At 43.2% G+C, this 18,166-nt stretch overlaps 1 long non-coding RNA gene across 1 annotated transcript in view; it reads left to right on the top strand.

Annotated features, from left to right (window-relative positions):
• Positions 1–16,319, top strand: part of LOC132819308 (uncharacterized) — a 43,171-nt gene extending 26,852 nt beyond the window's left edge. The window contains exons 2-3 of the long non-coding RNA XR_009645067.1: positions 4,692–4,778; positions 12,146–16,319. This is a non-coding gene — a long non-coding RNA (uncharacterized LOC132819308). The remainder of the gene's footprint in view (positions 1–4,691; positions 4,779–12,145) is intronic.
• Positions 16,320–18,166: the final 1,847 nt, after the last annotated feature.

Consider the following 18,166-nt stretch of genomic DNA (forward strand, 5'->3'; position numbering starts at 1 on the left):
CACTTACATTTTCCCTCTCAGGTTCACAGAATCACAGAATTGCTACAGTGCAGGTGAAACAATATAAGATCTAGGAGCAAGAAGAGGCCATTCAGCCACATGAGCCTGCTCCACCAGTTAAAACCATCATGGCTCTTCTCATCTTGGCCTTAACTCCACTTTACTGCCTGCTCTCCATAACCTTTCAACCTATTGGTAATTAAAAATCTGCCCATCTCCTCCATAACTTTGCTCAGTGTCCCAACATCCACCATACTCTGGAGCAGCAATCTCGTACATTCATGACACTTTGAGGAAATCATTCTTCCTCATCTCTATTTTAAATCTCCCACCTCTTAACTGAAAACAATGATCTTTCATTTGAGATTGCCTCACAAGAGGAACTATCTATCTTGAGTCTCTTTTGCTAATCCCCTTCAGTACGTTATATATTCCCATAAGAACTCTTCTCATTCTACTGAACTCCAGAGAGTATCAACCTAAGTTGCTCAGTCTGTCTTCATAAGGGAAACCTTTCACCTCTGGAATCACACTCATGAACCTCCTCTGATCTGCCTCCACTACAACTACGTCCTTCCTCAGTTAAGGGGCTGAAATTATTTGCAATAGGATGTGGTCTCAGTAATGTCTTGTACTTTTCACTATCTTTTCATTGTCACTGCTCATAACATTTTTATGCACTTTAACATTTTGAGTTGATAATATAAATCAAAGAATTTTAACTATGACTCTCTGACTGCAATATGTAAACTAATGGAATTGTTTTTACTTTCTGGTTTATGTTTTTGAAAAGGCCATGGTATGCTTCTAACTCTTGTCCTTTCTGTACTGTAAGGCTAACTTTGAGGTCTGTTTAGGCTTAGAATACATTGCCAAGTTTTGTTGAGTTTTGTAGTAGACACAGTTTTGTAAGTGTAATTCAGCTGAGTATCATTTCAAACACTTTAGCTTTTCTTAGGATTATTCACTTCAAAAGCTCGATGAATCTGAATTCCCCTCTCACACAGAGAGTTCTCATTTCACTCCAATGCCCTTCTTGAAATCCCATGTTATAAATTGTCATATGACAAGAAGTTCTCCCTCTGATTTGTCATTCCAGGTTCTGACAAAGGAGAATTGCGCAAAGGTTAAAATAAAAGACAACCATTAATATAACCAGCTCATATTGTTTACAAAAACAGAAATTGCTGGAAGAGCTCAGCAAGTCTTGCAGTGTCTGAGGAGAGACATCAGAGTTAATATTACAGGTCAAATTCCTCAGAATTCCTCAGTCCATATTGGTCCTCCCACCATGTTTGTAAAGACATTGATGCATCATTATCCATCCAACTCCTACATCCCTTCAAAAATGTTCCCTCATTCACTTAGCACTCCCAGTCTCAATTTAGATGTTTGTCAATAAGATTCTAATTTCCTGATTTATATCTTACTCCTGTTTAGAACAACAAGAGTATTTGCTAAAACACTTTGCTGTTGCCTTGATGTGTTATGATCTTGGGAACATGACACTTAACTATTGCCCAATTTGAAACTGCTTTCTGTTATTATCTGTAATTTCTCATTCACAACTCTTCTCTTTATCACTGAAGAAACTTCAATTGTAATATTATTTCAACAAAATAACCACAAGAAGTTTGACTGCCAGTCTGCTTTAAGACAGTAAGACCAGATGATATAGGAGCAGGAATAGGCTATTCGGCCCCTTGAATTTGCACCACCATTCCATGGGATCATGGCTAATCCAACAATCTTCACATCCAATTTCCTGCCCTTTCTCAAGAGTGATTCACCTCATTCTCAACCTTAAATATACTCAAGGACTCTGCCCCAACAGCTCTCTGTAGCAAAGAGTTCCAAAGAGTCTCCAACACTGTGGGAGAAGAAAGTTTTCCTCATCTCTGTCTTAAATTGAAGTTCCTTTATTCTGAGATGAAATCCTCTGGTCCTAAACTCTCCCATGAGAGAAAACATCTTGTCAACATCTACCCTGACAATCCGCTTAAGAATGCTATATGTTTCCATGAGATCACCTCTCATTCTTCAAAATTCCAGTGAGTAGAGTCACAACCTGTTTAATCTTTGCTCAGAAGACAATCCGTTCATACCAGGGATCAACTGTGTGGACTTTCTTTGAACTGCTTCCAATGAAATTATATCTTTTTCTCAAATAAGGAAGCAAAACTGCTGACAGTGCATTAGATGTAATTTCACCAGCAGTTTGAATAGGTACAATAAAATCTTCATACTCCCTCATTCTCCAACCCTCTTAAAGTAAGGGCCAACACTGATTATCCTCCTGATTACCTGCTGCTGCTGTGTTGTAGCATTCTGTGTTTTTTGCACAAGCTCCCCCCATATCCCTTTGTGTTGCAGCCTTCAGCAGTTTTTTTCTTGGGTTCAATAACTTGTACTTAAGACCATAAGACAGGCCATAAGACATAGGAGTGGAAGTAGGGAGATTCAGCCCATCGAGTCCACTCCACCATTCAATCATGGCCGATGGGCATTTCAACTGCTGCAAATGTGTTGCTGGTCCGCAACTACACTGGCACCACCCCCCACCTTTTCCTCCGCTACATCGATGACTGTATCGGCGCTGCCTCGTGCTCCCACGAGGAGGTTGAACAGTTCATCAACTTTACTAACACCTTCCATCCCGACCTGAAATTCACCTGGACTGTCTCAGACTCCTCCCTCCCCTTCCTAGACCTTTCCATTTCTATCTCGGGCGACCGACTCAACACAGACATCTATTATAAACCGACTGACTCCCACAGCTACCTGGACTACACCTCCTCCCACCCTGCCCCCTGTAAAAACGCCATCCCATATTCCCAATTCCTTCGTCTCCGCCGCATCTGCTCCCAGGAGGACCAATTCCAACACCGCACAACCCAGATGGCCTCCTTCTTCAAGGACCGCAGATTCCCCCCAGACGTGATCGACGATGCCCTCCACCGCATCTCCTCCACTTCCCGCTCCTCCGCCCTTGAGCCCCGCTCCTCCAACCGCCACCAAGACAGAACCCCACTGGTTCTCACCTACCACCCCACCAACCTGCGCATACAACGTATTATCCGCCGCCATTTCCGCCACCTCCAAACGGACCCCACCACCAAGGATATATTTCCCTCCCCTCCCCTATCAGCGTTCCGCAAGGACCACTCCCTTCGTGACTCCCTTGTCAGATCCACACCCCCCACCAACCCAACCTCCACCCCCGGCACCTTCCCCTGCAACCGCAGGAAATGTAAAACTTGCGCCCACACCTCCACACTCACTTCCCTCCAAGGCCCCAAGGGATCCTTCCATATCCGCCACAAGTTCACCTGTACCTCCACACACATCATCTATTGCATCCGCTGCACCCGATGTGGCCTCCTCTATATTGGTGAGACAGGCCGCTTACTTGCGGAACGCTTCAGAGAACACCTCTGGGCCGCCCGAACCAACCAACCCAATCACCCCGTGGCTCAACACTTTAACTCCCCCTCCCACTCCACCGAGGACATGCAGGTCCTTGGACTCCTCCACCGGCAGAACACAACTACACGACGGCTGGAGGAGGAGCGCCTCATCTTCCGCCTGGGAACCCTCCAACCACAAGGTATGAATTCAGATTTCTCCAGCTTCCTCATTTCCCCTCCCCCCACCTTGTCTCAGTCGGTTCCCTCAACTCAGCACCGCCCTCCTAACCTGCAATCTCCTTCCTGACCTCTCCGCCCCCACCCCACTCCGGCCTATCACCCTCACCTTGACCTCCTTCCACCTATCCCACCTCCATCGCCCCTCCCCCTAGTCCCTCCTCCCTACCTTTTATCTCAGCCGGCTTGGCTCTCTCTCTCTTATTCCTGATGAAGGGCTTATGCTCGAAACGTCGAATTCTCTATTCCTGAGATGCTGCCTAACCTGCTGTGCTTTGACCAGCAACACATTTGCAGCTGTGATCTCCAGCATCTGCAGACCTCATTTTTTACTCGATGGGCATTTCAACTCCAATTACCTGCATTCTCCCCGTAGCCCTTAATTCCTTGTGACATCAAGAATTTATCAATCTCTGCCTTGAAGCCATTTAGCATCCCAGCCTCCACTGCACTCTGCGGCAATGAATTTCACAGGCCCACCACTCTCTGGCTGAAGAAATGTCTCCACATTTCTGTTCTGAATTTACCCCCTCTAATTCTAAGGCTGTGTCCACAGGTCCTAGTCTCCTCGCCTAACGGAAACAATTTCCTAGCATCCACCCTTTCAAAGCCATGTATTATCTTGTAAGTCTCTATTAGATCTCCCGTTGATCTTCTAAATTCCAATGAATACAATCCCAGGTTCCTCGTATGTTAAACCTACCATTCCAGGGATCATCCGTGTGAATCTCCGCTGGACACAATCCAGTGCCAATATGTCCTTCCTGAGGTGTGGGGACAAAATTTGGACACAGTACTCCAAATGGGGCCTAACCAGAGTTTTATAAAGTCTCAGTAGCACATCTCTGCTTTTATATTCCAACCCTCTTGCATCACAACCAATTACAAAGGAGGTCACATGAGTGATATTCATTGATAAGGACAGTCCCCACAGCTTTAACAGTCAGTTCCGCAATCTCACCACTCACCATGGAAACACATTCCTCCCAAGTTATTCATTTGATCTGACTGGAATTCTTTCTTTTAATTTTACTTTTTTTTTCCTAGACTGACACAATAGTCAATTGACTTGGGCAATCACACTGAACTGTGGAGGAAATACAAACCAGCCAATAGGGATCCTTACCAATGAAGGTAAGCGTGAAGGGAGGTTTACACAGCCACCTCAGAGGTTTAACTTCACAGAGTAAGTGTTGGAGCAGTTGTTGCACATGAACTAGACTGTGTGGCGTTGGCACGTTCTCCCCGTGTCTGCGTGGGTTTCCTCCGGGTGCTCCGGTTTCCTCCCACAGTCCAAAGATGTGCGGGTCAGGTGAATTGGCCATGCTAAATTGCCCGTAGTGTTAGGTAAGGGGTAAATGTAGGGGTATGGGTGGGTTGCGCTTCGGCGGGTCAGTGTGGACTTGTTGGGCCGAAGGGCCTGTTTCCTCACTGTAAATCTAATCTAATCTACAACTAACACAGAAAGTAACAGAGCAAAGCCACCTGTCTTTTCATCAAAGTGGAATATAATTCAATCATTGCAAACTCAGTTTGTTGTAATGAACCAGTGACTCACTAACTCCCATCAGTTTGTCCAGCATCAGTGGAAACTGATTGCTCTGTTTTAGAGTCTTGAAACTTCCTGAAAACTACAGAGCTGGGGACATTCTGAAACACCCACCCATGGAGAGGGCAGACAGTCAATATGTCTGTCTCATACCTTCAATAAGACAAGAAACAAAAAGGAACTTAGATTCATAGGGTCATACAGTTGTACGGCACGGAAACAGGCCCTTCAGTCCAACTTGCCCATTGCAACCAGACATCCTAAATTGATTTTGTCCCATTTGCCAGTATTTGGCCCATATCTCTCTAAACCCTTCGTATTCACATACCCATCAAGTGCCTTTTAAATGTTGTAACTGTATCAGCCTCCGCCACTTCCTCTGGCAATTCATTCTATACACGCACCATCCTCAGCATGAAAAGGTTTCCTCTAATGTCCATTTCTGATTTGTTCCCCTCCCACCTTAAACCTATGCCCTCTAGTTTTAGACTCCACCACCCCAGGGAAAAGACCTCACTATTCACCCTATCCATGCCCCTCATGATTTTATAAACCTCTATAAAGTCAACCCTCAGCCTCCAGCACTTCTAGAAAATTAGCCCAAGCTTATTCAGCCTCTCGCTATAGCTCAATTCCTCTAACGCTCGCAACATTCTTGTCAATCTTTTCTGAATCCTTTCCTATTTTACAATATCCTTCTTATAACAAGGAGATCAGAATTGCATACAATATTCTAACAGAGGCCTAACCAAGGTCCTGTACAGCTGCAACATGAACTCCCAACTCCTGTACTCAACACATTGACCAATAAAGGCAAGTACTGACTTCTTTATTAACCTGTCTAGCTGTGACTCCATTTTCCAATAACTATGAACCTGCACTCCAAGGTCTCTTTGTTCAGCAGCACCCTCCAGGACTTTACCATTAAGTGTATAAGTCCTACCCTGATTTGCCTTCACAAAATGCAGCAGCTCATATTTATCGAAATTAAACTCCATCTGCCCCTCTTCGGAACATCAGCCCATCTGATCGAGATCCCGTTGTACTGTAAGGTAAACTTCTTCACTGTCCACTGCACTTCCAATTTTCATGTCATCTGCAAACTTACTAACCATGCATCTGTATTTAGCTAGCCCCTTTCCCATCCTCAGCAATGTCAAGGCACCTTATAACCATGAAGAATATCTTTGAAAGTGCACTCACTGTTGTTCTACAGGGAATGATTGTAAGCACTTCCCAAATATTCAGTTCCCACCAACAACAAAGACACAATGCCCAGACCATCTGTTGATTGAAGGTCAGGATACCACGGCAATCTCTCTTGCCTTTCTTCAACATAGTGCCAGCTGAAGATCAACTCTGTCCACCTGAAAGGGTAGCCCTGGTCTGGGGAAACATTGCCTCAGAAAGGCTGTGCCTCTGACAGTGAACACAACCTCAACACTGCCCCGAGTGCTGGTATTTTTGGATAGACTGCTGGGGCAGCCCAATCAGTTCTGAACAACAATCAGAAAGATGCACAGTAGTGAAATAACACAGGGTTTAATGTATCCAATTGATTCTCCTCAGAATGCAGGTGAATGTGTGTGTGAGTGGATGGCCGGAATTCTCTCGCCCTCTGATGTACAGGAAGCCTGTTCTGTCAAAAAGTTGAAGTGTTATTTCTCTCCGTTTCCCTGTCTTGTTTCCTGTTTCCTTGCCTGAGGCAGGGTGAACATTAGGTTAACAGTCCTCTCTCCCCCTCCCTTTCTCTCTATGTCTTTCTCTCTCTCTCTCTCTCTCTCTCTCTCTGTCTCTCTTTCCAATGAAGGAGCATTCCTATGGTCTGGTCAGACTAAGGTGATGATACTTAAGGGGCAGGACTGAGGGGTTCTTGAATGTATTCTCTGATGAGAGTCAGCCCCTTTGTGAAATGGCATATTGAGAGGAAATGCTGAGAACAATTGAAAACAAATTGATTTTCGTCAATACTTTTTACACAAAACAAACCGACTGTCACCTGATAAGTGGAAGAGAGGTGAAAATCATCGGTTTGTGGGTAGGTGGTTGCTGCTCTTTTAAAATTCTTGCCTTATCACTGAATTTCCAGGAGGCCTGTTGGCTGAATAGTTCATTGTGTCGTGTTGGACCAACATTATCTCACACAGTGACCCTGATGTTGACATGGGGCTGAGAGACCGGTGATAACTGACAGCATCAAAGGTCACATGGGAACAGACACAACAGAAAGCTGACCCCATTTCAGGCAGCTGGAGAGTTGGAGAGGGAAGTCTGCTGGGGACAAAAATGAAATAATTACACATTTTGGACAACGGTTTCACATTATGACCTGATAGAATTTATCAAATTAAACATGGAAAGGCCTAAATACTCGTTATGTCAAACAGCCACAATAAGCAAAGGGGAATAAATGTGTAGACATTGTGAATTCTGTATACAGGTGAACATACCAGCATGCAAACAGATAGACAAACAAGAAACAAGAGTAGACCACTCAGTCCATCAAGCCAGTAAATTGCTGCCATATCTATTTTCACCAATTTCCCACATGACCTAAATTCTGTTCTCACTTTTTAATCCTCTGCGAAGGATTCAGTCCTGCATTCACTTGTTTATCCTCCAGTACAGTTTGCACAGTTGACATTCTGTTTGGACTGGTCCCCAGTTGGTTCTGATTACCTGTGTGATAGCTCCAAATGGTGGTGGTCCCAAGTGAGAAAGAATGAACTGACACCTCTTCCTAATTCACCTCCTCTCTTGGTTGGTCACAATAAGATTAACTTTAAAAGGAGGCCTTACCTTATGGTTATTTTTCATCAGGCCAAATACATTTCTGTTTTTAAGGAGTCCAAAATAATCTGGTTTCTTTATTAGCAACTAACCATGGACAAAGATTGCAAAAGACAGACACAGGGATGGTAACAATTAAAAAGATATCTAGTCTCTGGGTTTTGGTACACAGTAAGGTCAATGTAAAGTCGTCCTATTCCCAGAGGGCCATGGTTCCAGAAAGCTGCTCTCATTAGAGACAGGGAGACGACTGATGTGAGTTTAACCTGAAGGTCACTATATCTCAAGTCAGGGGAGAGGTTGAGAAGATGGGAGCTGCCTGGTAACCTTTGGCTCCCTGGGAATTAAAACTATGCTGTTGATATTGCTGTACATGGTAAACCAGCACCCAGTCAACTGAGCTAACCAACAATACACTCCCTCTCCCCTCATCATTCCACCTTTGAAAAGTCAATGGTGAAACCACATGGCTGTTTTAAACAAAGAAACAAAGAACAGTTCAGCACAAGAACGAAACCTTCAGCTCACCAAGATTGCAATAACAAATGATGCTTTTCTAAACTAAAAGCCTTTTGCTTCTCTGGTCTTTACTCCCTGCTTCTTCAGGTAACAGATAAATGGCAGTCTCAATGGATTGATGGGCCTCCAGCACTCAGAGCAATGGAGTTGCTGTGTTTTCTTTACCTGTTGTGTAGTGGTGTCTAATTACTGTTTTCAAACTGTGATGTTTGCAGGACTGGACTCCACAATAGCACATCAACCATGAATGTACACAAACTAGCAATAGTAGTTGTCTATTAATTCGTTTGGAGTATATTTCTGGAACCATAAATCCCAAAATGTCTGCAGTTCAGGACATAACCCACAGCAATTGCTGAAAGGAGTAGTCACTCCCAATCTCTCTGTACCATGGAATCTTGCTGAGCTTTGAATTGTATTTTTCTTTTTGCTATTGGTCATTCTCTGGCACCTTTATTTGTGTCCTGTTGATGGTGATCAGGCTTTGGGAAGTGAGGAGGTGTGTTTCACCAAAACTGTGCACAGTGTCCCAGGTATGGTCTCACAAAGGTCCTATAAAGCTGCAGCAAGGCACATCTGCTCCAGTACAAAAATCCTCTTGCCATGAAAGCAAACATACCATTTGTCTTCCTTTCTGTAATTGGTGTACAAGGACACCTAACTCTCGTTGCTCCTCTCCCTTTCCCCAATCTGTCATCCTTCAGATTACAATGTGCCTTCCTGAATAACCTCACATTTATCCACATTATCCTGCATCTGCAATGCAGTTGTCCACTCACTCAAATTGTCCAATTCACACTGAAGCATCTCTGCATCCTCCTCACAGCTCATCCTCCAATCCAGCTTTGTGTTATCTACAAACTAGGAGATATTACATTTAGTTTTCTCATCCACATCATTGAAACAAATTGTGAATACCTGAAGTCCTAGCACGGATCTCTGCAGTACCCACTAGTCTGCGATTTGGAGAAACATGTTTATTCCTTCTTCTTCTTTCCTTTGCCAACCTATTTTCCATCTGTGGATCCCCAAATCCATGTGTGTTCATTTTACTTGTTTCTTTTTCGTGGGACTATATTGAAAGCTTTCTGAAAGTTATTGTGGTGAGGTGCAAACTTGAATCAACAGCAAAGAAGCAAAAGGGAATTGAAAAAGAAAACTCATCAAATATCTAATTGGTGCTTTAGATGGGGTTCCCTGATTTTTTTTTTCCTTTTCTGCCTTTAATATCCAAGTCTTAGAGCCATAGAGTCATAGAGATGTACGGCATGTAAATAGACTCTTCGATTCAACTTGTCCATGCTGACCAGATATTCTAATTTAAACTCATCACATTTGCCAGCATTTGGTCCATATTCCTATAAACCCTTCAGATAGGTGTATCTGTCTGTACCTTCCTGTTCGTATCCCCACCCAGATACCTTTAAAATAATGTAATTGTACCCGCCTCCATCACTTGCTCTGGTAGTTCTTTCCATACATGCACAACATACATGAATGCGTTGCCCTTTCGGTTCCTTTTAAATCTCTTCCCTCTCGCCTTGAACTTATATCCTTTACTTTTGAACTCTCCTATGCTGGTAAAAAGAGCTTGGCTGTTCACCTGAGTCACACCCCTCATGATTTTATAAACTTCTAAAGGTCACTCCTCTGCCTCTGATGTTTCGTGGAAGATAGCCCCAATCTATTCAGCCTCTCCCTATAGCTAATATCTTGCCTACTTGTGTAACTGCCTTCTCATGGGACAGGAGAAATTCAAACAGGGTATTAGAAATTATATTTCCATTCTGTCTTTGGTTAAAACAAACAAGTTGCAATAAGTTTAAGTTTATCTTGATCAGTTCAGTAACCTGGTTTGTGTTTACATTTACCCCGAGTTCATTGGTCAGGAAAATTGGGGATTTTGGAATGTTTGACTCAATCTTTCCCAATTGGGTCAACTCCAGGAATGGTGGGCTTGATTTCCAGGGAGTCATGGCAGTGTTGAATTTTAAATAACCATGTTGCAATTATAACTGTAATGTATCTGTAAATAATCTGGGGATATGTTCCATTTTCATGACAATTACTGCAGCGACTGTAACCACCTCTGTGTAATCCTCAGGGTAAATACACCGTGAGCAAATCATAAACACAAATAATATCAGATTCACTTCATGGAAAGCCCACTCAGTAATGTCTGTTCATTAAAAGGTTAAAAATAAGTTACTGAAAAACTTTGAAAAACAAGAAATGTTTCAAATTCAGTCCCCATGGGAAATGAGAGAACTGTGCTGAACTTCCTCTTCACTGACATTTTAACATCTTTAACCCATGAGAAACAAGAGACTAACGAAGCTGCAGTTGGCCTGGACACTTTGTGTTTCGATGTATTAACTGGATTTACAATAAATTGTGTGGATAAACAGGGCTGACACTCTTGAGACAATCAGTGGAACTCCCTTTACTGTGACCCTGTATCTCTGTTTGCTTTAGAGAAATTTAACTTGTTATAAAAGACTTTTCCATGGTTTGTGCTGCTGTGGAATTTATGTGAATTCTACAAGTTTGAATATTCAGAGCTAGAGGTGCATGCCACAAGGAGAATTTATCATTATCTGGAGATTGTTTGGTACAGCTGGCACAGAGCTCCACAGGGTGGGAACACAGAGCAGAAAACAGAGTGTTCCTCCCATCCTTTGCTGTCATTTATTTACTGGGAGAATGGGATTGAGGGACAGGCTGCACATTAAGGCATGTATTTCGGGTGGATTGGATTGGTCTGTGTGTTCACTGTCTCATTGTGGTGGATTTGAAAGATAACCTCCCATTTTTATAAAGTTCGTGAATTTACTGCTTTGTGATTCGGAGTGAGTTTCACTAATGGGCCCATTCTGACACTCACATCAATTCTCTATAATCAATACTATTGAATTTGTTCCATTAAAACACCTTCAGGACTTCACAAACTGTGAACTAGTTTGAAGTTCAGTATCTGTGATAGCACCGAATCCTGGGTCTGTTCCAAACTGGGAGCATTTCTGAAGGTGAATGTGCTGAATGCCAGTTCATGTTTTGTGTGATGGTGTTAATTGAAGGAAGGATGTTGGTTGTCAGGAGATGGAGAGTATCTCCTGCTCTTTTTCACATTGTGCTTTGTGATCTTTAAATCTTCAAATTTATTGCTTGAGCACTCCACACAACATCTGATGGAAACAAGGACAGAGTGCAATCTTCTCTCTGTTGCTGCTGTGTGTAACCCCTCCTGCCAGATGATCTGCTGCCATGGTGCCACATTCATCTGTCTTGTACCAGCCTCACCCATCCACTGAAACTCGTCTGAAACCGCTGTGTGACATCTGCCTAGTCTACTAGAACATCAGCTTCAAGCCAAGCTCCAGAAATAGTTTTGACAGCCACAGCTTCCTGCCCTCAGGAGGTGGGTGCCTGGGATATGTTGCCAGTGGAGGTGGTAGAGGCGAGCACAATTGTGTCATTGAAGATGTATTCTGATACATAAATGAGCAGGGCTTAGGGGCATACAGATCCTTAGACAATAGGTGATACGTCTAGATAGAGGATCTGGATTGGTGCAGGCTTGGAGGTCCGAAGAGCCTGTTCATGTGCTGTAATTCTTTTTAATCTTTGTTCTTCTTTTTACTAGGTGAGAGAGAGTTACCAACTGATCCAAGTCCCACCATTTCCCAGCTGTTCCAAGGATGAACAATAGTGCGCAATAAACTGGAGTTTTCACCATCTACAGAACAAAGAGAGGGAACGCCAGTAGGAAATGTGGTTTTGACAATTTGCCTGAAATAGGGGTTGCCTTTTCTGAACATCAGCTGCAAACTGAGCCCAGGAAACAGAAAAGGGGAAGCAACATTTACTTTACAGAGTGGCATCTCTCTGTTCCCAAAATCACAGGAAGCCATTGGGCCCATTGTTTCAGCACTGGCTTTCTCAGCACTTTGGCGTAGTGCCAATTGACTTGCCTTTTCCCCTTCAACCTGCACATCATTTTGGTTTGAATAATCATCCAATACTGTTGGATGTTAAATACCTCATTTGGAGCTTTAGACCACAAGACATAGAAAGAGAATTCAGCCATTTTGCCCATCATGCCTGTTTCACCATTCAGTGAGATCATGGCCGCTCTGATAGCCCCCATCTCTACTTTCCTGCCTTTTCCCCATAACCCTGGATTCCATTCCTGATTGAAAACATATATCTCTAAACTTAAATATATTTCATGACTCAGCCTTTGACAGCCCTCTGAAGTAAAAATATTCCTCAGATTCACTTCCTCTGAAAGATGAAATTCTTACTCATCTCCATCTTAAAACACAGACCCATTCCTATGAGCTTTTGTCCTCTGGTCCCAGACACTCCCACAAAGGGAAACAACCTTCTTTTCATATTCATCTTGTCAAGGCCCAAAGAAACTGAGATGTTTCAAACTTGCTTTTCATTCTAATCTCTAAACCAGGAGAAGTCCCTCTCCTTACTCTTAAAGTACCAGGCACAATTCTGATAACTGTGTAAACAAAGATTTTGTTGAACTATAAAGCGTATAGATACTATTTACATGGATGTTGGTGGGATTCGAGAGTTTAAGTTAAAAGGTGGTACTGGGGCTATTTTCCCTGCAATCTAGAAAGCTAAGGGGTGACCCTTTACAGGTTTTTGAAATTATGAGGGATGCAGATAAAGTGGATAGCTAAGGTCTTTTGCCAAAGGTAGGAGAGTCCAAAACTAGAGAGCATATTTATAAGGTGACAAGGAAAAGTTTGAAAAGAGACCTGACGGACAAGTTCTTGACACAGAAGGCGTTGCACATGTGGAACAAACTGCCAGGGGTGGTTTTAGAGGTCAGTACAATTACATTTTTAAAAAGACATTTGGATGGGTCCATGAATAGAATTGTTTAGAGAGATATGGGCCAAACATGAGCAAATGGTATTAATTCAGTGAAGCTTAGCTGATCAGGATGGACAAATTCCATTGAAGGCTCTGTTTCCGTGCTGTATGACTCTATGACTCTAGGAACGAAGTGGGTAACTGTAGGTTAATTCACCCCACATCTATTGTTGGAAATGTATTTAAATCAATTGTTAAGAAAGTAGCAGCAAAACATTTACAAAAACATAATCTAATAAAGCAGAGTTGGTGTGGCTTCATGACAGGGAAATCCTGTTTGACTAATTTCAGGGAACTTTTTAAAGAAACTTTCACCAGCATGGATAGTGGGGAACTGCTGTTGTATTTGGACTACAAGGGACCTCACAGAAATTTAAGACAAAAGATGAGCCCATGGTATTGGAGGTTCTATACTAGTATGGACTATCGAGGATTGATCAAAGGGCAGCAAACAAGTTCATGTTGATGATACATGTCCAATGGGGTTCCATAGGCTCACTGCTCAAACCACAACTGTTTACAACACAGATTACTGATTGGGAAGAAGGAAGTGGATGTACTGTAGAAATATTTCCAGACGACACAAAATAGGTGGAAAAGCAGATTGAGAGAGGAATATAAACAGTTCACAGAGAGGTGATGGTAGGTTCAGTTGGTAAGCAAAAAGCTGGCAAATGGAGTACAACGAAGGGAAATGTGAAGTTTGGAAGAGAGAACAATGGAAAAAAAACTACTTAAATGAATAAAAGCTGCTGAAAGCCAGCACATGGGGCAAGTAGGTAATCAGGAAGGCAAATGGAATGCTGATCCTTATTTAGATTAGATTACCTACAGTGTGAAAACAGGTCCTTCAGCCCAACAAGTCCACACTGACCATCTGAAGAGTAACCCACTCCCCTCTGACTAATGCACCCAACAATTATGGACAATTTAGCATGGCCAATTCACCGAACCTGCACACCTTTGGAATGTGGGAGGAAACTGCAGTACCCAGAGGAAACCCACACAGACACTTGCCCCAGGCTGGAATCGAGCCAAGGACCCTGGTGCTGTGAGGCAGCAGTGCTAACCACTGAGCTACCGTGCCAACCTAGTAGAAGACCCGAAGCGAGAATCATACCTCTAGACCAACAAGCCGCATATTTGAAGGGGGTTAGATTGTAAGAGCAGGGAGGTCTTATTGCAGTTGTACAAGATGTTGGCGAGACTATGTCTGGAATACTGTGAGCAATGTTGGTTCCCTTATTAAATGAAATACACCATTTCTTTATGATTCAGCGAAAATTCAGAATAGGTTTACAAATATGATCCTGGGTTTGGAGTGATGGTCTCATGGACAAAGGCTAAACAGGTTGGAACATTTATTTATAAATGAGGAAAATGAGAGATGATCTCATTGAAGCATATAAGATCCTTGAGGGTAAATGTTGAGAGGGCGTTTCCCTCATGGGAGAGCTAAGGACCTGAGGACATGGTCTCAGGACAAAGGGGCACCAATTTAAAACTGAGATAAGGAGAATTTCTTCTCTCAGAGGGTTGTGAGTCCTTGCCCCAGAGAGCTGAGGGGCAGAGTCCTTGTGTTTATTTAAGGCTGAGATAGATTCTTGATCAGGTGGGGAATCGAGGATTCTAGTGAAATTGCAGTAAAGTGGATGTGAGGAATGTCAGTTCAGTCATGATTCTATTGAATGGTGGAACAAGTTCATGGGGCCAAATGGCCTACTCCTGTTCCTGACTCTTATGTGCAACCTATTCAAGAATTTCTACTCTCCCGAGAAAAAAGGGCAGTTTTATATTTTCCAACATTATACTCCATTTGCCACGTTTTGCCCATTCACTTCACCTCTCTCTCTCTCTTTCTCTCTCTCTCCACCCCACTTTCCTTCTTCTCTTGGTGTCATCATCAAATTGATCTCCCATCCAGAATCAGAGGTTGCTGTGCTGGAGTCTCTCATTCTTCACCCAGAACGGTGTTCTTTCAAATCCGTGCTGGATCTCCTCCTCTATCTCCCCTGAAGTGGGATGGAATATTTCTGGACAAGAAGACATAACCTTCCAGTGGAACTCACCCTGACTCACTAACTGAGATGTAGGTCCCACAGACTGACCCTGGGACCATCACTGTTCTCTACTCGGAGCTGGAGGGGCACATCTTGTGACCCTCACATTTGTCTCCAATCTGGTCAGTTTACCTTATTTCCTTTAGCCACCCTGTAGCTGTGGGAAAGACTGAACAATCAGACTGCTGTTCATTTATTGGCATTTTTTTATTTTGAAGGTATAAATCCTCCAGTTCTTCTCTAGTCTCTGACACTGGAACGTGTCACCAAGGGTCATACTGCCTGGTTACAGTGCACCATGAGGAACACCGCACTGACACACACCAATGTTCACTGGGACTGGAAGCAACCAGGAAATAACAGAGTTTTAACAAATGACATGAGGAACAACACACAATGGAGCCCAGGATTCACTGAGCGATTCCAGCCTTCCAGAGACCCCTCCAATAACAGCTTCATTCTGACCATCATAAGCATGCAGGTCAGGCTGGTACTTGTTGTCTATCATGAATGGTCCTTGAGAAGAAATGTCTTCACCCAGAGAGTGGGGAACCTGTGGAATTCTCTGCCTCAGGAAGCAGTTGAGGCCAAAATATTGAAAGTTTTCAAGGAGTTAGATATATCTAATTGGGATCAAGGGATCAAAGGGTATGGGGAGAAAGCAGAAGAGGGAGCTGAGTTGGATCATCAGCTTCGATTAGGTTGAACAGTGGTGCAGGCATAATGGACTGAATGGCCTACTCCAGCTCTTATTTTCTTAATTTTGAAAAGGTGATGATGCACTGTCTTCCTGAAATGCTGTGTTGAGACTTTTTATCCAGTGACATAAAAGGAATGATGATGATGTATTTCTATGACAGGATGGACAAATTTAAAAATCACTCTAAAAAGTTTATAGTCCAAAATCCAAACGCTTGTACATCCAAATAAACCTGTTTGAGTATAACCTGTTGTGTGAGTTTTAATTTTTTCCACCTCAGTCCATTTCTGACACCTCCACTTTATGTCAGGATGGTGAGTGCACTGGAGGAGAACCTGAAGGAGGCGCTGTCCCATGTGTCTGCTGCCTTTGTCCTTTCAGATTGGAGTGGCTGTGAGTTCAGAAACTTCTGTTGGAGCAGCCTTGGGGAGTTACTGAAGGGCATATTGTAGATGGTACTCACTCTGTATCAATGTTTAAGGGAATGAATATTGGTGTTAGTTGTGGTGCCAATCAAGTAGCTGCATTGTTGTGGATGGCGTGAATAGACAATAGACAATAGGTGCAGGAGTAGGCTATTCTGCCCTTCGAACCTGCACCACCATTCAATATGATCATGACTGATCATCCTTAATCAGTACCCTGTTCCTGCCTTATCTACATAACCCTTGATTCCACAATCCTTGAGAGCTCCATCCAACTCTTTCTTAAATTAATCCAGAGACTGCACCTCCGCTGCCCTCTGGGGCAGAGCATTCCACACAACCACCACTCTCTGGGTGAAGAAGTTTCTCCTCATCTCTGTCATAAATGGTCTACCCTGTATTTTTAAGCTGTGTCCTCTGGTTCAGCACTCACCATCAGCAGAAATATGTTTACTGCCTCCAGAATAATAATCTTATATGTCTCATTCAGATCCCCTCTCAGTCTTCTAAACTCAAGGGTATACAAGCCCAGTCGCTCCAGTCTTTCAGCGTAAGGTAGTCCCGCCATTACAGTAATTGACCTCATGAACCTACGCTGCACTCCCTCAATAGCCAGAATGTATTTCCTCAAATTTGGAGACCAGATCCTAACATCCTCCTCACATTTCACCCTGCCACCCAGCTTAGTATCATCAGCAAATTTACTAATGTTATTACTAATACCATCTTCTATATCATTAATATATATTGTAAAAAACTGCGATCCAGCACCTGATCCCTGCGGTACCCCCTGATCTCTGCCTGCCATTCCGAAATGGAACCGTTTATCACTACCCTTTGTTTCCCGTCAGCCAACCAACTTTCGATCCAAGTTAGTACTTTGCTCCCAATACCATGCACCCTAATTTTGATCACTAACCTCTTATGTGGGACTTTATCAAAAGCTTTCTGAAAGTCCAGGTACACTACATCTACTGAATCTCCCTCATCCATCTTCAGAGTTACATCCTCAAAGAATTCCAGAAGATTAGTCAAGCATGATTTCCCCTTCATAAATCCATGCTGACTCTAACCTATCTTATTACTATTATCCAGATGTGTCATAATTTCATCCTTTATAATAGACTCCAGCATCTTTCCCACCACTGCGATCAGACTAACTGGTCTATAATTTCCTTCTTGAGTGTTGTTACAGCTGCACCCATCCAGGCAAGTTGTTCCATCATCCTCATGATTTCAGCTTTGTCGATAGGTGGTAGGGAGGCTGTGGGTGTCAGAGTGTGAGCTACTCACCTCGACCTGCTCTTGCAGCCACAGTATTTATTACACTGCTCTGGCTCTTGATTGGGACAATGGACATTCCCAGGATATGGTTCATCAGGGAATTGTTTTGTTTATTTTTTGATATGGGCATCACTGGCAAAAAAAAACAGCATTTGTACCACATCTCTATTTGCCCTGAAACTGAGTCACTTTCCTGCTCATTCCAGATAGCAATAAGAGCAATCCACATTGCACTGAATGTGGAGTCACATGTAGGCCAGGCCAAGGTAAGGTCGGCAGATTTCCTTCCCAGAAGCACC

The sequence above is a fragment of the Hemiscyllium ocellatum genome, chromosome 10 (genome assembly GCF_020745735.1).
Source record: "Hemiscyllium ocellatum isolate sHemOce1 chromosome 10, sHemOce1.pat.X.cur, whole genome shotgun sequence".
NCBI lineage: Eukaryota > Metazoa > Chordata > Chondrichthyes > Orectolobiformes > Hemiscylliidae > Hemiscyllium > Hemiscyllium ocellatum.